The sequence below is a fragment of the Lycium ferocissimum genome, chromosome 7 (assembly GCF_029784015.1).
Source record: "Lycium ferocissimum isolate CSIRO_LF1 chromosome 7, AGI_CSIRO_Lferr_CH_V1, whole genome shotgun sequence".
Lineage (NCBI taxonomy): Eukaryota > Viridiplantae > Streptophyta > Magnoliopsida > Solanales > Solanaceae > Lycium > Lycium ferocissimum.
Window position 1 is genome coordinate 62,840,893 of NC_081348.1, and position 25,677 is coordinate 62,866,569.

Below are 25,677 nucleotides of genomic sequence, written 5' to 3' on the forward strand. Positions count from 1 at the left end.
TGTTTTTTATTATTTAGTCAAGGCATTACTTTATTTCGAATATGTCGAGATTTTTTTCATAATTAATTTAGGACGTCGCACTAGTTATTAATAAACGATAATAAAGACTAAGATAACTAATTATCTTGAAGAAATAATATCAAAAAAAAATATTATTAACATAAAATGCACATAAGATAATGTATTAATTAACATAAAATGCATTATGTTAAAAATATAAATTAACTTAAGCTAATATATTAATTAACATAATGCATTTTAGTGCGCAATCAACAAAATGCCTACGTATGGAAAAGGAAAAAGGGGTGAAGTATATAACTTGTGAAATATAAGAGGAAACGTCATTCTTTCTTAAAGCAAATAGAAAGACATTGAATGTTTGATCCAAAACTTACTATCTTATATTGCGCACAAATTCACGTTTATATATTATATTTTTCTAATAACTAAAACTAAAATTATTTGTTAGTCTTTTTATGTTAATATTATTAATATTATATATGTTAATATTATTAATATTGTATATTCTATATAAACATAATATTATATATTTTATATTAACAAATTATGTTAATATTATATTTTTTTGGTATTATAAAATATATAATATTAATAATATTAACATAAAATTATATCATGTTAATATTATATTTTTTGGTATTATTTCTTAACGATAATTAGTTATCTTAGTCTTTATTATCGTTTATTAATAACTCATGCGACGTCCTAAATTAATTATGAAAAAAATCTCGACATATTCGAAATAAAGTAATGCCTTGACTAAATAATAAAACGCTTAAATCAAAACCTTATAAAATAAAACACTTAAACCTAACGATAACAAGTTTCCAAACAAAACTTATTTCGGGGCACTTTACAACCCCTAAAACGACGATCCAAACGTTTCAGTATAATTGATGTATTGAGCCTACATTATTGTTCGCAGAAAAAGATATTAGGTTCTATATAAAATATTAATATTTCGGAGTATTGAGACATGACTAATCTTTGGTCAAAGTATGAAAAAAACATGAATTTCAAAACTTTAAAATTATATATAGTGTGAGAAAAATAAAACTAACCCTTATTGCGCACAAAATTTGTGCTCAAAAGGTACTATTGTTACTTTTTGTTTTTGGTGGTTACTTTTGTTCCAATGCCCTAAACATGGGTCATTTAAGTTGCCTCCTCATGTTAATTGATAAATGATAGGTAAGGTTCTAGGCCTAAACCAACCACCATAATTGTCTTTTCTTTGTAACAAAACTCTATTATAGTTAAGACATTATGTTCCCGTGTTCACTTTCGTGATGTTAATCATTTTATTTTTTGCGCGGATTGGCCTTCTTTTGGGGTGGTCTTTAATTTTTGTCCCTCAAATTGCTGGTCTTTAATTTTTACTTTTCACTTAAAAAAGTGACCGAAAATATCTCGAAGTTCTGGGTTCGAACCTCCACCCAGTCAAAAAAAAAATCGCAAGGCAAGGCTTTGGGAAAAGTCTGCCTTATGCGGCATAGGTTGTCTTAAGGTATAACTAAAAGTCTGCCTTATAAGGCAAACTCTGCCGGATCCGACAGAAGTTTAGTTATGCTTTAAGGCAACCTATGCCGCATAAGGCAGTCTTGCCTTGCGAATTTTTTTTTATTTTTATGCCTGAGCCGAGGTTCAAACTCAGAACCTCAGAATATTCTGGCGAAGGGCAAAAATTAAAAACCAGCAATTTGAGGGGCAAAAATTAAAGACCACCCCGATTAAGGGGCATTCCTGTGAATTGCCCGATGTTAATTGATAGGTAAGGGTTTAGGCCTAAGCCCCTACCACAATAGTGATCTTTTCTTCCTAGAGAAAAAACTCTAATATAGTTTCAAAGGGTTTTGAATAAAAGTCGGACACTAGGCCCCTTTATAATACTCCCTCTGATTTAAAAAGAGTGTCCACTTAGCCATTTGCACACCTCTTAAGAAAATACTAACTTTTAGGCAAAAATAGGTAATTTAATTAAACTAACTCTAATTAAATAGGTATTGACATTTGGTGATCACGTAACACTTAATAAGGACAAATCTTAAAAAATAAAATTAACTCTTTCTTGATTTGTAAGTGAACACTCTTTTTTAACCAAAAAATAAAGGCTAACTGGACACCCTTTTTGACCCGGAAGAAGTAACAAAATAATGAGGAAACTTTTCATAACTGGAAGTTCCTTCAATGTGGGTTCACAAAGCAGTTGGAGTAGACAAATTAGGAAGTGTTTTTATTTAAAAAAAATTACGAACAGTTCTAGTGTTCAAGGACAAATTTCATGCAAGAATTACGTATTTTTTTTTTTATGATGCATAATATTATATATTACTACTCCCTCCGTTCTAATTTATGTAGCACCATTTGACTTGGCATGATTTAAGAAAGAATGAAAGCTTTTTGAAATGTGTGGTTCAAAACAAGCCTTATAAAATTGTTTCTAAATATGGAAAGGTGAAATTCTTTTTGGGACATACCAAAAAGAAAATGGTGCCACATAAATTGGGATAGAGGGAGTATATTTTAAACCCAAAAAGGACAAAGTAACGAAAAGGTATTGCATAAACATAGCCAAAAACTTCCATTTCAGCAAAAGTATGACATTATTGGGAAAAATAATAAAGAAATAGATCTGACTACAAAATATTTTCCAATATAGTAGTCCCTTCGGATAAAAAAGAGTGTACACTTAGCCATTTGCACACTCCTTAAGAAAATACTAACTTATAGAAAAAATAGGTAATTTAACTAAACTGCCCCTAATTAAATAGGTATTGAGATTTGATCACATAGCACTTAATAGGGGTAAATCTGAAAAAATAAGGTTAATTCTTTCTTGATTTGATAAGTGGACACTCTTTTTTATCCAAGAACAAAAGGCTGAGTGGACACTCTTTTTTATCCGAAGTAACTTTTGTTCAAATTAAATGAAAATTCGACATCAGGAACAGAGTTTCTTTTGGTACAAAGTGGTTTACTTTCAAAATGTGATTTCTCGGCGCATATTTTGATTAGTCAAACCTTAAAGCGCATATCGAACATCCAATGAGTATTTAAAAAAAATGGATCTAGAGTAATCGAATAATTAAATACAAAAAACAGTATAGCTCTACCTCATCATTAAAACGTTTTCTGGCTGATTTTGTGTCTGAAGCTCTTACCAAAAGGAACAACTTTCTCACATTTGGTTGAATCCGAAGTATTTTCTCTACGAGAACTACATATAAGAAAAACAAATTAAATGACACATATAAGCAATTTCTTCAGAGTTCAAATAAATGAACTAGCTAATAGTATACTAAAAACCTCTTGATAGCATAATCACAGCTAGTTCTTTGCATTATCAATCAATTATTAAGAAGTATTTTTGTTAGTAATTTGTGTTTGATTAATATTTTTAAAAACCGCAAAACAACTATTTTACTGCTAATTTTAATTTGATAACTATGAATTTTTTAGAGAAACTACTTTTTTCAGCTTTTGCTAAGAATTGAAAAACAGTTTCAAAACTGCAAAACAGCTTCTAATACAACTCAAAAGCACATTTTCTTCGCCAAAAACGTGGCAACACACTTTCATTCGTTAAAATAAGTGTTTTATTTAAAATTTAAAAAAAAAAAAAAAAAAAAAAAAAAACACTTTCGGCCTTTCATAAACTTGGCAAATATGCTATATATATATAGAGAGAGAGAGAGGGAGAGAGGGAGAGCGAGAGTACTCTTTGCAAGGAAACCAGTGGCACCAGTAATGAAAACAGTCTTGCCTTCTAGAAAAGGTTCAATATTAGACAATTCCATGGGGGTAATCGAGAATTAGGAAGCTAAATTTGGTTGTAAAAGACTTGATGATGCGATGGTTAATATCTAACTAATCTCATGCACTAGACAAAAAGTGATATTGAAAAAAATAGTATTTGATATGAAACTCATGCACTCATCTCTCAATATATATATAGGCAAATCACCAAGGTAAATTATTTGAAGGCTTCACTTTTTTCAACAAATTAATGTTGTAGATTTCACACTTACCTAAAATCTAGGTCACCTCATTCCGTAAGTCAAGGGTAAGATAAGCCGAAGAGTGGAAGCAAACACTTAACCTTACACAAAAAAGAAGCATTTATGACCTTAATTACAAGAAAGAGAACAGTAATTAATTTTGTGATAATTCTCCAAAGATCTTGTCCTAAAAAGTTCCATAACATACCATGAGAACCTAACAATCTCTCATTATTTTTGGTATTTTTTAAAATTTTGTCTTATCTATCTATATCTATATTATTATAACAGCATGAATACAAATGTTGGTTGACCAAATTATCCTTTAAATATTAAACGGCTTTTATACCCTTAATAAACTAGAATCCTATTTCTTTTGGATATACTTCTTAAACCAAAAAATCTAAAACTATAAACCTAAAAGCACGTTACTAATATCTAATATTTTACCTATTAATATTTGAATTTTAAGTCAAATTACGTGCTGAAATAAGTCTTAGAGATGACATATGATCCTTTTATTATAGCAAAAGATTTGAGCAATTACGTTTGCACAAGTTAGGATTATTGTAAAACTAAAGAGATCCACTACAAGAAAGTATAGAAATCGCAACAAATATTTTTATATTTGGCAACAACTTAGTTTTATTGTTGGCAAATGATTTTTTTGTTGCCAAAGAATTTAATTTTGTTGCCATAGTATTGATTATTATTGCAAAAAGTACTTTTGGCAACAAAAAACAAAAGTTGTTTCACGTTGTTGCAATAACAGCCGTTGGGAAAAGTTCATGCAACAAAATATATTTTTTTGTTTCCAAAAGTACTTTTTGCAACAATAATCAATTTATGGCAACAAAAAAAAATTTTGTTTCCAAATATATTTTTTCTTGTAGTGAGACATACTAAAACTATAAACCTAAAAGCACATTACTAATATCTAGAACTTTACCTTTACGTGCTGAAATAAGTCTTTAGAGATGACATATAATCATTTTTATTATAGTAAAAGATTTGAGCAATTACGTTTGCACAAGTTAGGATTATTGTAAAACTAAAGAGACATACTATGTTTGTAAGTCCTTCTTGATAGTAATAAAAACTAAAGAGATATATGCAATATTTTTATAATGATAAAAAAAAAAAAGATAAATAGACCTACTATCTTTATAAGTTTTTCTAAAGTTAACGATAAATTTATCCTACTTTTTTTTTTATTGAACTTCGCACTAGAACGAAGGTGGAGATGATACAAGCCTTCATATTTTTTAGGACATATATAGTGTGGCAAACTATATCAAATAACGAAACTGGCACATGCCTTCTATGACTTATTTGAATGAGAGAAAACTGAAATTTATGAAGTTTGATTTCTACTCCTTTGATTTCTATTGCATAGTTCAACTACATGTTTTAAAAATATTAATGCAGTTAAGATTTGCTATATTTTACACAAGATTTATAATAAATGATAAAACTTATTTGGCGAGATAACATATTTGTATAACCTCCTACTCACTCAATAATTTCAAATAAATTACACGAGTGAGTAGATGCGTCGTAACACACTAAACGCAAGTGTTAGTTGGCAAAAGTATCCTTGAATAATTAGTTTCATATTAAATAAAATTATAATAATGCATACTTTGACTTCAATTGGAATTACTCCTACTGTTTTGAAATAGAATGCCATCGAAGAATCCAAGTATACAACGAAAACTTTTTGCACTTTGTGTTATAAATCTTATTTGGTCCATAAGTTCGATTTTTAATTAATGGCATGACTTATTGGCTTTAAATATTTGTTTAAACAAAGTAATTTAATTAGCAATAATATTACCTAATTAACATCTTCTTGTTATTATTGGCATTGATAGGAAATAACGTATCCTTAAAACTTCAAGATATTCTTATAATTTAATTTTGTTTATTAACAACTTTCCACACTTTTATATTTGTAAATAACAATAAATAAATATCATTACATAACCCCTAATATTGAATATCTTAGTCGCAACGTGTTTCACTTGTGGGGAAAAAAAAACATATACACCAAGAACATAATTTTGTAAAAAGTATTAAGTGGATATAATCTTATATTTTAGTAACATTTTTGCACCTCATAGAATAAATATATGTAATTATAAATAAGTACCTTGCATAATCGAGATTGACAGGAAGTATCGTGTAAAGCGCGATAGAGACTAATATTATATTAAAAGCACAAAGGGCCTTAGAAATGTTGATTCAATTTTTTACCCAACTCCAGGAGAAAACTTAGACAAATTAGAGGAAAATGATAAATCAAATATTAACTTCTAAGAGGAGTCATGTCAGTATTCTTTTTCCCTACTTTATATAAATATATGAATATAGATTTTAATGAACGTTTCATCTATCTCGACAACAAATGCAATTACAATTAATTTAATGTGACTTTTTATGCACTTTAATTACACATAGATTTGTTAAAGAAAGTCCTTATTCTCTTTGATTTCTTTCCAAAGTTGGAGACTTGAAAAAGTCCATGTATAAGCATATCAAAAGTCTCCACAATAGACAAAATTGTCATTTAATATTTTCTAAATATTTAAAATACAACATAATTATTTTCCTTATATTTAAAAATTGCCATTTAATTATTTACCTATTATTTATTGCACTTTGGACGTTTTCCTGCAATTAAAACGTCCTAACATAACTCAAACTCTAAACTTATTTCTGTTGGACCAATTAAAACCCTATCTCTATTGAAACAGCCGACTTTATATACTTATCACTATTACTATGAACCAAAATAATTTTCCTTCCTATTTCTTTTTGAAAACTACTACATAACAGAACTAACAGTTTGATCCCCTTTTCTTTTTATATTTTAATTGTACTCTCAATTTAATTTGATATTTTTCCAGTTTCTTTTGTATAATCTTTTTTATATTAATGGGTGAAAATTGTTAAGTTGCAGTTATTTAAAGAGTTCGATTATGATAATTATTTTGGTTAATATTGATAGGTTTGATGTTTTTTAGATCAGTTAATCAAGGTGAATTCTCTTGAATCCTCATCAAGCCGTCAAGGTATGTGACTTCAACTTACTTCCAAAATCTATTTTTTATTTTAATATTATAATCTTCCGAAAAGAGTTGTATTCATCCAGTTTCATTATTGCAGATTCTTTTTTCATATTAATAGGTGAGATAAAATTGTTTAAGTTTCAGTTATTCAAAGAGATCGATTATGATCATTATTTTATAATCCGTCGTCATCAAACCATCAAGCAAAGGTATGTGATTTCAATCCACTTTCACGATCTATTGTTTTTTATATTTTAATCTGTATAACAGAACTAACAATCCGATCCCCTTTTCTTTTTCTATTTGAATTTTGCTCCCAGTTTAATTTGATATTTGTCCAGTTTCTTTATTGTATAATTTTTTTCATACTAATGGGTGAGTTGAAATTGTTAAGTTACAATTATTTAAAGAGATCGATTATGATAATTATTTTGGTTAATTGTGACAGGTTTGAGGCTTTTTAGATCAGGTGATCAAGACAAATTCTCTTGAATCCTCATCAAGCCGTCAATATATGTGACTTCAACCTACTTCCAAAATTTATTTTCTTTTGTCATATTATAATCTTCCGGAAAGAGTTGTATTCATCCAATTTCATTATTGCAAATTCTTTTTCTTATTAATAGGTGAGATAAAATTGTTAAGTTTCAGTTATTGAAAGAGATCGATTATGATCAATATTTTATAATCAGTCTTCATCAAGCCATCAAGCAAAGGTATGTGATTTAACCCACTCTCACGATCTTTTTTTTTATATATGTTAATCTTCTGGAAAGGGTAATACCATTCTTCAATAAGTTTTTTTTTTTTTATGGTGCACTCTATTTATAGGTATGTATTTTGGTAAATAGTATATTATGCAATGCATTTGCGGAAAGCAAATCTTAGAAAGTAACTTTTACTATATTTTCCAATGTAATAAGATTTTCATCCAATATGTTAGATGAGATTTCGGATCACTCAGAGGCTACAATTATAGTAATATTATAAAAAGTCTAGATTGTTGCACAGAATTATTGTAATTTTATAATAATTTGTGCTTTGTGGTTGTTCTTGTCGTTTACGGTTATTGGGTAAAATTTTGTTTGGCATTTATAATCTATATAATATATTGTATAGATGTAAAACAAATTGTACAAAAATCTTGCTCATGAGCTAACGACAAAAAGAGTTTGCATCAACGAAAATATTTGATTGATTGAATAAAGATTGCTAACCAAATTTTCATAACTAAAAATAAATTATTATATTAGTTTTACTTAATATTTTTGAAAAGTATCAATTTGTGTTGATCATTTTGTTTGAATATTTTTTTTCAGTATTTAATAAGTACGTTTATTATGTTTTGACCAATCTTTTCAACAAGTATTTTTGAATGTCAAATTAGGACTAAAGCATGCATCAAAATTTATTGTATAATTTAGTATTATTCAAACAAATAAATTATTTAAACTTTTATTATTAAATACTGTAAGTAATTTTTGTATTGCAAATATAGAGCTGGAGAAGATCGAGAGCTTTCTCAATTCGTGGTTATGAAATTAAGGTTTGGTCTTCTTATTCATCCTCAGTTGGTGAACTATTATACCCTTATCCTTGTTGTTGGTGCTACTTTATAGTCATAACTATTAATAAGTTACAGTTTCTTTTAAAGAAAAGTCACTAGACATTATAATTTAGTTTTTTTGCTTCGCTTGAAAAAATAATGTTAGAAATAATGTTAGATTATCCAGTTACTCAATCACCCCTGGATTTAGTTGCATTCTTTTTTTATTTATTAGTTGCATTCTGATCTCATAAAATTTATATTTTAAATTTGCCTTTTCGAGTTTAAACATTTGAAATTTGATGAATGGATGTAATCTATCCTAATTAACGGCCAGCAGATACTTATAGCAATGAGCATTAAAATTGTGCAGGCTGCTATCATAAAATTAAGACATCATTTACATCATAATGTCATCTTTTTAATAATATTTGACCTTGACTTACTAATAAATTTATATTGAAGAAAGTGCATACTACATGTGAGAAGGGAAAGGAAAGAAAAAAACATATAGAGGAGCAGGTTGGTCATTGGCTCGTAGAAATTAACTGATAATCAATAATGATTTTTTTATTGGTTCAATCATTAATTATTCACAAATTCATAGCTGATAAACCAAATCAGTAACATACAAAATCGAATTGATCTGACCGGCAAGTAGCCCTATTTCCACGACATAATTCATTATAAGTTTAATATATCTTATATAGGTAAGTTTCTATGTATTCATCTAACATATAATCTTAAAAATGAGTAACGACTACGTGTTTTCGAATAAATAATTAACAAACATATACGTGCAATAGCAAAGTTCGATTTTTTTATTGTAGTGTTTGTGGTCAAATGAGGTACGCGTTTTGATCACGCGCAAAGCGCGTACACTAAACTAGTTAGTTATAAATCTTAGAAGAGTTTAAGTTTTCTCTACACCGTTAATGTAAATAATCCTGTACACTATTAGGTCAGCCAAAGGACAGGCGTTTATTCAAAATTTAAGCTCTATTGGTTCAACCTTTAAAGTTTTCAGCATTGAACCCATTGTATTTTTAAAATTGCGGGTTCAAACCTACTATTTGTTGCAATTTTACCCATATTTACGCATAAGTTTATGCTCTGCATCAAAAGCATTGAGTTTAGATGAACCCGACGGCACAACACTTGACCAGCCCATAATCCAAAGGATATCTACATGTAAGTTTCTTAAAATGTAGAATTTGTAATCTTAAAAATAAATCAAGTTCTCTACTACATAAATACTAGTGACTTGATCGTATATTTTTTTAAATTGACAGTGTATATAACTTAAACTCGTATTATCTTAGGTTAGTAGAAAATCCATTTATGTGTTGGTCATGCTAAAGGCAATTGCTTTTTTGTCAATCCGTATGATTTGACACTCTCGGTATGACGGTATCTAGAGTTGGTTTCTCTAAACACCAATTAAATGATATATACAGAGGTCCGGTTTGGTATGATCTTGGTAACTACGCATCGTCGTATAGCAAGATAGTTGACTAGTTTAACCAATACTTAGCAAGATAGTTGACTAGTTTAACCAAGACAATGATTGGTAGAATTAGGTTTATGTCACCTTTTGACATATTTTATTTTATTTTTATTATTCATATAGATATACGGGGCAAGAATAAGGCACCGATCAAAGACTCAACTTCACCCCTCGAACGAGAGGAGAAAACCTGAATAGTTAGGATTCGGAAAAAGAAAAAAAAAAGAGGGTTAACGTCATAAAGTTTCTCCTGTTTTTTATGGGAACATTGTTATTTAGCCTTTACTTAACAAGTCATTCAAAAATTGGTTTTACCAACATATGTACTTATACCTCCTATCTTCAAACACAACAAGGACAACAAGATTTTTAATTTTTTGAAGAAATGTATCATATCAACGTTCATAATAAATATGAACTATAGAACGTCTGGCAGGCACAAGCTAAGTGTCTAAAAGAGTGCTTTGGATTGGCTTAAAAGCTAGTAAAATCAGTTTAAAAGTATTTTTGACTTGTTTTAGTGTTTGGAAAATATTAAAAGCAGAGGTGTTTACGGTTCGATTTGAGTCGTTGTTGGTCAAAACCAAAACCAAATCAATTTAGTCGGTTTTTTAAATATGAAAACCAAATCAAATCAAATCAAATATAATATAATATACATTTACTGGTTTGGTTGTTGTCGATTTTGATATTGGTTTGGTTCGGTTATTCGGGTTTTAACCATACATAAATATATATTCTTTCCTTCTTTTTTTTACTATTATTTCTTCACATTAAACAAACAAATTAAGTGATAAATTTTTTATTAGGTAACTGTAACATCATTTCGTTAAAATGTACTCAGAACAAGTCAAATATATTTAACTATACAATGTCTTATGATATATTCTATGTAAATTAGAATACTCAAAAGCTAAAGATGCTTGCAACTTTATCTTCATATGGCACAAAAAATATTAACTAATCCTTATAGAAGAAAAATATGTGATTAAACTTCGTGAATTTCATGGTAATTTTGATCTAATTTAATATATTTGTGTATATATAATATAAAAGTTATGTATATAATTTGTCGGTTCTGTTCAGTTCAGTTTTCCTTCGATTCTATTTTAATAAAACCAAAACTAAACCAAATATCATTGGTTTTAGAAATTTAAAATCAAACCAAACCAAATTCAAAAAAGGTGCTGATTTATTTAATCGGTCTGATTTGATTTTCGATTTGGCTCGGTTTTTAATCAAAACATGAACACCCCTAAGTAAAAGTACTTAAAGATTAAGTGTTTTTAAGCTAAATAAGACAAAAGTCATAAACTGACCAACCCCCAATATGAATAAGCAATTTCAACTATATTAAGGTCATTTTGTTAAATTTGAAATGGACTTCTTGATGGTTAAAGTATAATAACAATTCTTAATTTGGAGACGAGGATTAATATCCGGCCGAATAGTATGATGTTTTTGTCTAGAGCTTTCAATTCGTCAAAGCTCTTTCGGGATATCGTCTATTAATTTGAGTTTCCCTATTCAGTTGGCAGAAGTAGATCAAAAAATTTAATTCATTGGATTTAACTTTTTATATTCATTGTAGTTTTAAGATTATGGATTCGAATTTTAATATTTACTGAAATTTCAATATAATTTTTTTCATATATTTTACGGAATATTTTGTGTCGAAAACATTGAGTACAGTTGAACTCACAAAATAAAGCTACATCTAGAGAAAGAATCTACGTGGTTCACGGTGGAAGGAGCAGACCCACAACCGATACTTCTCTCCAAAGCGGAGAATTAATTCTTTGTCATTTAGGAGGTACGTATCAGCTAGTCTAGACACCACAATTAAAAAAAAAAGTGATACTATTAAATTATTCAACGTCTTAGTAATGCTACCATGAATGCAATTGGAACTTATCAACGATAATTATAGTAATGTACCCTAGAATTATGTTTTCTAATATGATGCTTTAATAGTAAATTTTTTTTTTTTTTTTTTGAAATATTAATATCTCCTACACAAAATTCCCACCGTCCACTCCTACTACTACTTAGGGGTTGTTTGGTTCCAAGACAAGTTATGCTGGAATTAGTTATATTGGAATTAATTATCTTGAGATTAGTTATGTTGGGATTAGTTATCTTGGTATTTATTTTTATTGATTGTTTGGTTTGTTGTATTAAAAGTGGCATGCATTGCATAATTTCTAAGTTGGTTGTTTACGAAAATACCCCCAACTTATTTAGTAGAAAAAGGATTTGAGGGAGCTCATGGTTATTTTTATCATTTTCATTATTTTATCCCGGGATAACTAATCCTGAGATTAGTTAACCCACCCTCTGCCAGGGATAACTTATCCCAGAATTATTTTTAATCCTGGAATAACTTATTCCAGAATTAGTAACCAAATAAGGAATAAAGTGATATAATTTTTTTATCCCAAAACTATTTTTCCTTATTCATCGTACCAAACTACCTCTTATAGATAAATAAAAATCAAAAAGAACTCTGGAGGAACAAATGCTAAAACAATTATAGTGCGGACCTGGATATGTGCTCGCCGCCAGAAATAATTGGATGGGAAGTTGATAACCAGTAGTAGTATTAATTTGACCAAAAAGTTTTGGCCATATTTCGTTTTTGGTTCACTCCACTTCTAAGTCTTGTGCTATAAGTACAGTACGTAATTAGCATGCACATGTGCCAGGAGGTCCAATTGCTTCTTTGAGTAGGTAAAACCATGCGGTTCGTTCTAAAGTTCACAATGTCCCCTATAATTTTTACAGTTCATTTATTTGGTCTTCAATGTGTAAGAAGGGGAGAAAATAACAAAAATAACTTTTACCTTGGGTAGGTTTAGAGTTGTCCGTGAAATGTATTCCTGATCACTTTTGGTCCTTTAAGTTTTATTGAAAAGGAGTATTTCTGTTCTCCTTTAAATATTTGATAAATTCTTTATATTAGATTTGACAGGAAACTATTAAAAAAAAAAAAAAAAAAAGAGGATTTAGCTAGAAGTGTGCATACTTTGATTACTACCAAATTACTAAACTGATATCGAAAATTTTGGTAATTCAATTTCGATGTTAGGTACGATATTCGGTATTTATAAAAATACTGAAATATCGAATATCATACCGAAATACACAATTAGATCCACATATTTACATTATATTATTACATAAATAATATACATTATATTACTACGTAAATAATATATATTATATTATTACGTAAATAATAATAATTTAATTAATTTAGATATAGAGTAACTAAAAGGCCTAAATTCCTAAAGTAACTTACTAACTTATACTACTATATAAATTTTAAAAATTGAATTAAGTTAATTATGTTGAGATTATTTAATGTAGCAGTTGTGTAATATGTTAGTTAGTTAGATATGTTAGTTAGTTAGTTAGAAGGAGGTTAGCATGCTAATTACAGCTGTCAACAACTGGCACTAGGTTGGTTAAGAGTTAGTTAGAAGATTATTTTTTTCCTTGATTCTTGTATTGAGTGTATATAATTGATACTAATGATGAAATGGAATCACTTTTCATTTTCCCCAAATTCAGAGCTCTCAATTTCTCTCTCACAAGTCCTTCTTTTTCTTCTTTTCTTTTTTCCTGTTCATGCTCCATAGTCGAAGTTCCATTAATGGAGTTTCTAGGTCACAATCTCAATTAATCCCAGTTTCAATATGGTATTAGAGCATGTAGGCGTAGTGTTCGTTTCTTCCGCATTCAATTCTTCCTAAAACATCGATTTTTCAATTCAATTTTTCATCTCAATCAAACCCTAAAATTTCCAATCCCAATTTTTTTTTTTAAATAACAACTTGTCAATCTTCGTCAATCAAACAAATACATTCAAAACACCAATTTGATTTCATTTTGCTCTAAAAATTATGATAATCATGGCACAACACAGATACGAACCAAAGTTCTACTTCAGAAACAGTAGATTCAACCAGCCCTATGTACATGCATCCTTCTGAGAACACTGGTTCATCGATAATGCCAGTAATTTTTTATGGAACAGGATACAACAGGATACAGATCTTGGAGGCGAGGTGTTCTTGGGCACTTTCAATGAAGAACAAAATCGGATTTATCAGTGCCAAGATTAAGAAACCAGACCCCGATTCTGCTACATATGCATAATGGGAACAATGCGATGACATGGTAACTTCCTAGATTTTAAATTCACTTTCTAAGGACTTAAGTGATAGTTTGCAATATGCAAATAATGCAAAGGAGTTATGAGATGAATTGGAAGATAGATATGAACAAACCAATGGTGCAAAGTTATATCAACTTCAACAGGAAATCAATGAACTTGCACAAGGTAATTTGGAAGTTACAGGCTACTACACCAAAATAAAAAAGCTTTGGGAGGAATTCAACACTTTGCACACAAATTCACAATGCACATGTCTTTGCACCTGTGGTGGAAAAACCAAGATGCATAAGGCAGAGCAAGACAGGAAACTCATCCGATTTTTATGGGATTGAATGAAGTGTATATAGTTGTCAGAGAAAGTATAGTGATGATGAATCCACTGCCCACTATGCCTCAGGTTTTCCCTAATTTAGTCCAAGAAAGAGAAGCAAAGAGAGGTTAGGCCTCACAGTCGTTTGAATTTAGGTTCCACTTCTCTAAATGCAAATGCTGCAAGTAGCAGTTTTAGAACAAACTACTCACAAAACAGAAATACTGGTGGCAACAGTATGAATAAACACCCTCCTGAACATTTTTCAAGCAACATATCCACTTATCTAACAACTTACCCTCATCTAAACATCAACAAACATAACCTGTTTTGCAATTATTGTAAAAGGCCTGGTCACACAGACGATAAATGCTATAGGTTACATGGATTTCCTCAAAACTTCAAATTTACTACGGGCAAGAACTCAGGGTCAGCAGCAGATGTGTACGGTGCTTGTGAAGAAATAGTGAGTGTGAGTCATGATAGTAATGTACAAAGCAGTCATGGTCAGAAGAGTCATAACTTGACCAAAGAACAGTATGACAATTTGGTTAAATTGGTGGAGAATGATGAAGTCCAAGGAACAATTGGAGACACTAAAGAAACTGTTGACAACATCATGAATGGAGCTGTGAACTTTGCAGGTATCTTGGCTCGTCATTCCTCTATTACTGAGATAGGTGATCTATCATGTGCTTGTTTTAATCTATCTGTTGATTCTTGGATTATAGACTCAGGGGCTTCAAACCATATGACCTTTAATAAGACCTTACTCAGCAACATCATAACTTTACCTTATCCTTTTCTAGTTTCCCTACCAAATGGATATAGAGTACGAGTGAAAGAAATTGGTAATGCATATTTGAATCCAGCACTAACTCTGTATAAAGTACTGTTTATACCTAGTTTTAAGTTCAACCTCATTTCTATTCATTGTTTAGTGTCATAACTTAAAGATCTTTGTGAGTTTCAATGAAGTTTCATGTCTTATGCAGGGCCCTTCAATTGAGAGCCCTCTGGTGATTGATAAAGCAAAGAATGGATTGTACTACCTCTGTTCAAAATGCCACAATGAAGCTTCAATTTGCAAATATTGTTTCTGCTAGTCCCTCATGGGATATATCAATGAATAAACAAGCTCTAGGTTCATCTTCTAGTTCACTTGTAAATACAGCTCCTGATTCATATGTAAATGTTGTCCATCCATATAATAAAAGAGCTTGTTGTGACATTCAACATGTCTCAAATTCTTTTGGTAGTGCTAATCATTTTTCTTATAGCATCATGTCTCATGGAAATAATGTACATCATTTGTGGCACAATAGACTAGGACATGTTCCTTTTTTGAAAATGAGAGGCATCTCAACCATACCAGCCAAATGTTCACCTAAACAAACTTTTGTGTGCCTTTGTGTCTGCCCCATGGCCAGACAAGCAAAACTGTCTTTCCCTTCAAAGACCACTCAATCTTCAACAAAAATCTTTGATCTTCTACACATAGCTATATGGGGGACATATCATACACCAACCCATGACAACTATAAATACTTCATAACCATTGTTGATGATTTTAGCAGGTCAACATGGACTTAACTGCTCAGTTGTAAGAGCAATGCCCTACAAACCGTAAAAACTTTGCATCCTTGATAGAAAACCAGTTCAAAACCATCAAGGCCATCAGAACTAACAATGGCCTGGAATTTACTAACAAAGAAACCACAAACTTTTTCTAAGAAAAAGGAATTGTTCACCAAAAGAATTGTCCCTACATACCACAACAGAATGGTGTGGTAGAGAGGAAACATAAATATCTACTTGAAATTGCTAGAGCATTCTTTTGTACCAATCAAAACTCCGCATGAGATACTGGGAAGAATGCATTTTAACTGCAACCTACATCATAAACAGGCTTCCCTCTACAACCATTAAATACAAAACACCCTTTGAACTCTTATATCATAAGCAAGCAACATACTCACATTTGAGATCCTTTGGATGCTTATGTTTTCCCACTACTCTCAAAACTCACAAGGAAAAAGTTGAGCCTAGATCCACCCCACATGTTTTTATTGAGTATCCTTTCAACTCAAAAGGCTATAAAGTACTAGATTTGAGCACCAAAAGAATACATGTTTCTAGAGATGTGGTGTTTTATGAGAATGTTTTTCCATTTGTCATTTCTTTTCCTGAATCAAATTTCAATACCGTCTTGAAAAACTGAAACTTTCATTATGATGTGTTAAATACTCAAAATGGGATATTAGAAAATAGTTTTGTGCTGGGTGATAATACCACTAATGATGTATCACCTGTTTCATCAGATAATTCTTCACCCATGCATTAGTCCACACCATTTGACTATTCTTCACCCATGCATGAACACATCATTGCACCCAATGAACCTTTGTTATCACCCACCACATCATCCTGCACCATCCAATCCCACACTTTCACACCCTCAGCAAACTGCACCTAGAAGAACAAATAGACCTCACACTCTTTCTGCTTATCTCCATGAATATAACTTTACTCTACCAAATCTACAACCCCAAACTTCCACCAATACTCAACATGTTTCCCTCACTAGTTACAATCCTGAGAGCCAACAGTTAGTGAAGAACATTGCTGATGCTAGTGAACCTTCCTCTTATGAGGAGGCAGTCATGAGCCCTTGTAATGACCCGTTTGGTCGTTATAGTATCTTTTCATTACATTTGATCCTTTCCCGAGCTTGCTTAGCTCATTTTTGATCGAGGGGACCGCTGACACGCTTCCTGAGGTCTTTCGATATGATTTGGGTGACTTTATGAAAAATTTGGGCTTAAAGCGAAAAAGAGTCGACTCAAAGTTGACTTTTAAGTAAACGGGCCTTTTCTGGGAATCCGTCTATTCTGAGAGGTCCGGATGATCCTTTAGAACTTGTGTATTTATTCAGTTTGGTTCCCAATGCACTCGGGTGTATTTTGGGACTTGAGTTGAGAAATTAATTTTGAGGTATCGGGGGTTGACTCGGTCAACGAGACCTCCGTTAGGAATTCCGAGGTCACGAGTGCATTCGTAGCGTGTTTTTATGTATGTATGCATATATGGTATATGAGCAGATGGTCTTGGGTGATAGTCGGAATTTCGGGTGGAAATTGTGAAACTTGGGAATTTCTGGTGTTTGGTGCACGCTATGGCGGCAACGGTACCACTTTAGCGATTACCCTGCCACTGTAGCGGCTTATTTAATTTGGGGTAGGACCGCTGTAGCAGTCATGGGGCCGCTGAAGCGGTGCCGCTGAAGCGCTGAAGGGGGTGCAGAAGCAGGTGACAGGCAATTAGATTTCATTAAATGAGTGTTAAAAGCCCTAAGTCTCTCATTCATTACCATTCCGAAAATAGAGCTATTGGGAGCATTTCAAGGAATTTCTTAGGGGAAAATCATAGTGGTAAGTCCTTCCATCTTCATTGCTATTCCATATTCCATTAATCAGCTTAGGAATCCATTTATCATGCTAGTTTCATTAAGAGCTTGAGGATTAAAAGAGGGTTCAATGGGTTCTTCATTCTAGGCTATTAAATCTTGATTTATTAATTAGGTTAGCTTGATTAAGCATGAAATTGATGATTAGAATCTATTATTGCATGATTCCTTCCTAATTAGTGGCTAATTTATGGAATTGGAAGTTAGTGTTCATACGCAAATTTTGGGCTTTGCCTAGAATCCGAATTTAAGTGATTTGTTAGTTCTCTTAGCTTATAATTGATGGGAATTGATTACCTAGAACATTAATTTCATGTTAAGACCTACAGATTCCTTATCCCATCTTTCTAGTTCATAAACCCCATTCCATAGGTTGGGATTTGGGTCTTGAATAAAAGTAAGGTTTGAATGATGTTTCTTCTTGATTCTAATTTCATGATTCAGATATGTTTAGACTTCCATTATCTCGAGGCTCAAAGGAAGGGAAAGACTAAGGTTTGATTATTGGAGACTTTGTTGGCTCTCCCGTGTAGGTTACGGTTTACCTTATGGTGAGACTTTGATTAGCGAAGCGTATGCTTAGATGATATTTTTAGAGAATGCATGTAAACCTTCGGGTATGAAGTTGGGTTGGATTTTATCTTAGGTCGGGCCTTGTTGCATGATTTGGGGGCTAGCCCTTTACGTTGTGTTGTTGACTTATCTTGATCTATTTACTTATTGGCTTGTTGCCACGTTGAGACATTGGGTATTTGTGACTAGTGATAGATCATGATTATGATATTGCGATACTTTACTTGATTGATATTGAGACGAGATTGTGATTTTATTGTGGCTTATTATGTAGCCTTATTATTGATATTACTTATGTGCCCTATGTGGTACTGTTTGGGATTGAATTGGTTATTGATATTACATTGCATCGTATGCATACTCATTTCCATGATACATTGATATTGCATGGTTATGGTACTGATGATGATAAGTGAGAGAGTGTAGCCTCCGAGGTCTCTGCCGAAAAGCGTAAAAGAAAGATGAGAGTCCGTGATCCGAGGTCATTTATCGGAGCGATATGAGTGTACGTTGCCCGAGATTTCTTGCCAGGAACGAATGAGTGTACGATGCCCGAGGTCTCTTGCCGGGATCGAGAGAGTGCTCGTGATCTGAGGTCATTTTTAGGAGTGAGTGGTACATGGACTTCGCGGGTCCCCCATGGGTTGTGCTACCGAGATGTGATGTTCCATTGTCTGAGTATATGTGTACGGTGCATATGCATTACATTCATCATACATACATTATTGCATTGCATTGTAGCTTTTGGTTCCCTATGATATGTTGTGATACGATTGTGATATATTGGTTTGGAATGATTATACTGAGACTTGGCACAATTGGGCTTAGATGCTGTAACATAGGTGATGACCTGTTGTGATACGATTTTGATGTAGTGGTTCGGATTGGTTATAATGAGACTTGCAACAGTTGGGTTTAGATGCTATAACATAGGTGATGACTTGTACAGTGGATATGGATTCGTGTTGACTTGTACTTGGTTGGTTTACGTGTTTATCTTGCTTTGTTGTCTTTATATACGTTAACTAGTCTTAGTTGGCCTATGATACCTACCAGTACTTGTTGTTTGTACTAACACCTTGCGCTTCTTTTAGGAATACGAGTACAGTGGGATCCACACTTGCTGCTGCATTCTTTTTAAATGCGAGTACAGTGGGATCCACTTCTACTCCCCATGGCTGATATTCGAGGATTGCTGATTCGAGTCACTTCAGGGTGAGCATGAGGACGTTCGCTGCCTGAAGTCTCTTCCTATTATTATGTCTTTATTTCCATTCTAAGACATGATTTTAAGACTATTGATGTATTATTATTCAGACTTATAGTATTTAGTTAGATGCTCTTGTATGACCAGATCAGATACTGGGGTTGGATTTCATTTACCTCCGCACGTATTTATATTATATTGTGAGACTTACTTTAATTTACTTTCTTCCGCTACTTTATATGATTTGTGTATGTTGAGTTAAGGGTTTGCCTACTGAGATGGGAAAGGTAGGTGCCCGCACGACTTAGTGAAATTGAGTCGTGATAGCCCTGCATGCCACTCAGCAATGACATTAGAATTTGAATCCTTATATGCAAACAATACTCGGGATTTAGTGAAATTACCTGCAGGTAAAAGAGCTATAGAAAGCAAATAGGTTTATAAAGTCAAACATAAGGCAGATGCCAAGATAGAGAGATTCAACGCAAGACTTGTAGTAAAGGGTTACACATAACAACCTGGGATATACTACCTTTGAGACATTCTCACCAGTGGTCAAGATGACCACTATTAGAACCTTGATCAGCTTGGCAATCAAAAAGGGTTGGGATGTATACCAACTAGATATCAACAATACTTTCCTTCATGGAGATCTAAATGAGGAAGTTTACATGGATATTCCACAAGGTCTCAAAGTGGATGATAAAGGGCTAGTTTGCAAGTTGAAAAAGTCTCTGTATGGTCTAAAGTAAGCAGACAACGGTATGAGAAACTGGCACAAGCATTATGTTCAAGAGGATACTCTCATTCTACCAGTGACTACTCATTGTTTTACAAGAAACAAAATGTGTCTACAGTCTTTGTGGCTATATATGTTGATGATGTGATACTAACAGGAACTGACCTGGCAGAAATTCAGTCCTTGAACTCTTTCCTGCATGATTAATTCAAGATCAAAGATTTGGGTAAGCTGCGCTACTTCTTGGGGTTAGAAATACTTTACCAAGCAAATGGTGTGCTGATCTCACAGAGGAAATTCCCCACTGACATGATTAAGGAGTTTGACTGCAATAACTACAGCACAACAACATCACGACTTGATTCTGCTATTAAACTCAAGACAGGTGAAGGAACCTTATTAACTGACCCAACATACTACAGGAAGTTGATTGGAAAATTAAATTTCCTCACTAACATAAGGCTGGACATAACATACAGTGTGCAGCACCTCAGTCAATTTCTATAGTCACCTAGAGAACCCCGTCTTAAGGCTGTTTTCCATGTGTTAAGATATCTAGAAAATGACCCCACTCTTGGCATCTACTTGTCCAAGAAACCAGATCAGTCCATTACAACCTATTGTGATTCAGATTGGGTTGCATTCCCTTGTCACGACCCGACTAGGGGGCCATGACGGGTACCCGGAGCTAACTACCGAGCACCGCTCATTACGCTAGTCATCATACTCATCTTGGACACATATAACCTCCAAAGTAATACATAAATATACATAAGCCCTCACGACTGCAAAAATGATATACAAGGATATACACTAATGTATCCATAAGATAAAATCTACCCACGCATCCGTATCTACGAGCCTCTACTAGAGTATTGAGACATAAGGACGGGACAGGACCCCGTCGTGCCAAAATATATACAAAATAATATCTCAAAAATGGCACCTCACGGAATAAGTGGAGTGCTCACTGTAAGTCGAGTAGCTCCCTAGAATGCGGGCCACCTCCTGTCTACTGTAGGCATGAACACGAGCGTCCAAAAGAAAAGGACGTCAGTACGAAACATGTACTGAGTATGTAAGGCATGAATAATACTAACATAATAAAGAAATAATGAAGCATGAGGCAAAGATATAACCTGAACTTCGAGTGCCTCTTAAGGCGGATATTATGCCTGCTTAACTTTTTAAAGAAAACACATGTCATGCATATCAAATGTACCATCATCGTTAACCCGCGTCCGGGTAACTATCACACACCGCCCACTAGTGGTGTCATGTCCGTCCCTCTAGGAACGGTGTAATCATAAGCAGCCTGCCTTAGCGGTGTCATGTCCGACCGTCTAGGCACGGTGTAATCATAAGCAGCCCGCCTTAGCGGTGTCATGTCCGGCCATATAGGCAGGGTATAATCATAAGCAGCCCGCCTTAGCGGTGTCATGTCCGGCCATCTAGGCACGGTGTAATCATCGCGACTTTTTGCCTTAGCGGTGTCATGTTCGGCCATCTAGGCACGGTGTAATCTCATCATTATATACTTATCATAAAGATGCATTAGGAATCAATTAAATACTACAACTCTATCGGGGTGACGTAAGGTCGAGAACCCCCCCGATTCTATTATGGAGTAGTCATGATCATCATGTCTCACCTTGAAAGAACTAGCATTATAAGGTGAGTCTAGCAACAATGAATAACATCAATGAATCATATAAGGATCACTAGCTTCATAGAAATATCATATCATGAGCTTTGGGATCTCTAGACTTAGACTCATCGTCATCATTATCATATTCACAAGGCATCTCTTATCTTTATTTCATGAGAAACTCTTAATAATCACAGACTCATAGTTTCCAGAATATGAGGAAAGTCGTGGAAAGTTAAAGGAAGTCACATTATAGGAGTCATGCCTTAGAAAAAGAAGGGACTAGCCTCACATACTTTTACTTCTCTTCCACTCTATCAATTAAATGCTTTCTTCCAATGTTCACGATTCCACATTCAAGAGAATTTGTACTAGAATTAGATAATCGATAACGTACTTAAACTTAAGCTAAAGCTAATGAAAATTGGGCAACATCTCCTTTGTTTTTACAACTTTCTCCATATCATATAACAACTCTCAAACATCAACAACACACCCAAAATATCATAATCGATAAGCTTCGTCAAGTTAGTCATTATTCAATTCTCAAAATCTCCTCTCAAAGTTATTCATAATCTCCTCTCAAAGTTATTCATAACCATAGCCATAATATAACACCACGCCCATCCTCATATAATGCTTCTCCGATATTCTTAATACCATTTATAACAAGATTATACTCATAACATCTCAAGAATTATGGTTCATGTCCAACTACTATTCCAGAATACCATTATTTCACAATTGAGCTCCATATTCTACTTTCTGCCATAATCTAAGTCTTTCAACCATGAAATATTCTAAATAGTATGAAATGATCATAAAACTCACCTTTGATTGTGTAGGAATGGGTTTTGGATGGAATCGCCCCACTTGGAGAAAACCCTAACTTCAAATCCAAAGAGATTTCTTGCTTCCATCAACCCTAGCTAGCATTCTTGCACTTGATTCTACTACTTTGGTGTTTGATCTTTGATTTTCCTTTGGATATGTGTTGGTATGGTATAGAGAGAGTTCTAGAGGTTTTGAGAGTGTTGAAGAGAAATGGGAAATGAATTGGGGGCCTCCTTATATAAAATTAAAAATCTGCCCGTCGGGTGTTATACGGACACTTATACGGTCTGTACAACATTATATGGTCCGTATAAGTGACCATATTTCACCATCGTCGTGGAAAACATCCTTCCTGTTGGGTTATACGGACCGTATAAGTGGTCGTATAACTCCACTTTTCTGAAATTATTTCTGTCGTTTCGTTTGATCTCCAATCCTTATGGAACCTTCTTAGCACTTGTTTAGCACTTCATTAACAACCTAAGGAGCGTTATAACTTTTTCTCAAGGCATTATTAAACCAACATTAGCTCGGTACTTTGGCTAACCCCTTTTCAAAACACGACTTATGCTTGACATTCTTCAACGAACTTTCTTTTCTTGCCTCAAATGTCTTTGGAATCTTAATTATAACCGTTAAGTACTACTTCTTACTTATAGAAACATCACATACGCCTCACCCCGCGTTAGTCTATTTACTGTGCAATGATATGAATTTTTTTGAGGTGTAACAGCCGTGATTCTAGAATATCAGTAAGTAGTTACATTGTGCTCATGGGAGACTGTCCTATTAGTTGGAAATTTAAAAAGAAAACCATTGTATCACTCTCCTCAGCAGAACCAGAGCATAGAGAAATTATAAAGGTGGTTGGAGAACTAGTATATTTAGAAAGATTGCTGCATGAATTGAATGATGCACTAACCCTGCCCATATCAGTGTTTTGTGACAGTCAAGAAACAGTCCAAATTACAAAAAATCATGTGTTCCATGAGCGTATAAAATAGATAAAAGTTGATTGTCATTTTGTAAGAGACAAGTTGCAAGAGGGGTTGATTAATATGCAACATATTTCTACCTTAGAACAATTGGCAGATATTCTAACCAAAGCATTGACTGGACCCAAGCATTCAGCCATTTTGCACAAGTTGTCTGGGAGCATATCCCCTCCAACTTGAGAGGGGTGTTGAGATTATTTAATGTAGCAATTGTGTAATGTGTTAGTTAGTTAGATAGGTTAGTTAGTTAGTTAGTTAGTTAGTTAGTTAGTTGTTTACAGCTAAGCAGTTCTTTACAGCTAAGCAGTTGTTTACAGCTAAGCAGCTGTAAACAACTGGCACTAGGTCGGTTAAGAGTTAATTAGAAGATTATTTTTTCCTTGCTTCTTGTATTGAGTGTATATAATTGATACTGGTGATGAAATGGAATCACTTTTCATTTTTCCCAAATTCAGAGCTGTCAATTTCTCTCTCACAATTCTTTTTTCTTCTTTTCTTTTTCCTGTTCATGCTCCATCGTCGAAGCTCCATTAATGGAGTTTCTAGGTCACAATTTCAATTAATCTCAGTTTTCATAAATTACATATGAAAATGTTGTATAAATTACAAAAATAATCCAATGGAGTGAACACCGAACAATATAATTCAAACAGAAAATCACAAGATGAGTAGGCAAGGCCTTTCCAGGAAACTATCTTTAGGATAATAAATTCCCCCACAAAGTGCAAATGGTTATGTAACACTCCATAAATCTGGGTTAGGTATGAATGTGTAACACTAGTATTAAGATAATATTTTAGCTATATGAATCCCTTCGGGATGAATTCGGGTGATAAACAATTGTTTTGAAGTCAAACAAAATAGTGAAGTTCGTAAGAGTTCTCAAACTCATCTAAATTTCGGTAGGTCTAGCTTCTAGGCCAGTTTTGTAAAAATATGTTTAGAATTTAGGAAAACGTCCTAAAGGAAAGTTGTATTTCTTTGAAATACCTTTCCAACGGTGGGTTTCTCAGCTCTAACGGAACTCTGTGATAGGATTTATGCCCATTTCTTGAACATCGTCAGTGCAGTGTAAAAATTAGGCGTGCGCGGCGCCCTGGGCGTTTCCTTGGGCAGCGCCCCAGGTTAAGTTTCCAGGAAACTCAAAATTTTGACACCGTCGAAATATATATCTTTGTGAGCGTTGCCCTGGGCGCCGCCCCAGGCGACGTATCAGGCTATTTTGTGCCTGAAGCGATTTTTTTCGAATTTTATAAAAGCCTAACTTCGTAAAAAAATTTCCCACTTCGTTTTGGCTGAAATTTTGAGAGAAAAAACCCTAGGGTTCCCCCAAAACATATAAGGAAAGTTCTTGATCAATTCCCATCATTACGTCATCAATCTAATATCAAATTAACCTTAGTTCATCTCTCCAAACCCTAGATTCTTGAAAACTCAAGAAGGAGAAGAATGGGCGTGTAGAAATTCATCTAAAAGGTATGAACTTCGGTTTCCCTAATTTAATTGATGACTTTTAGGCTAGTACAGATTATAACACGATTGGAATCTGTTAATGATTCACATGAGGTTCAAGAACACGTTT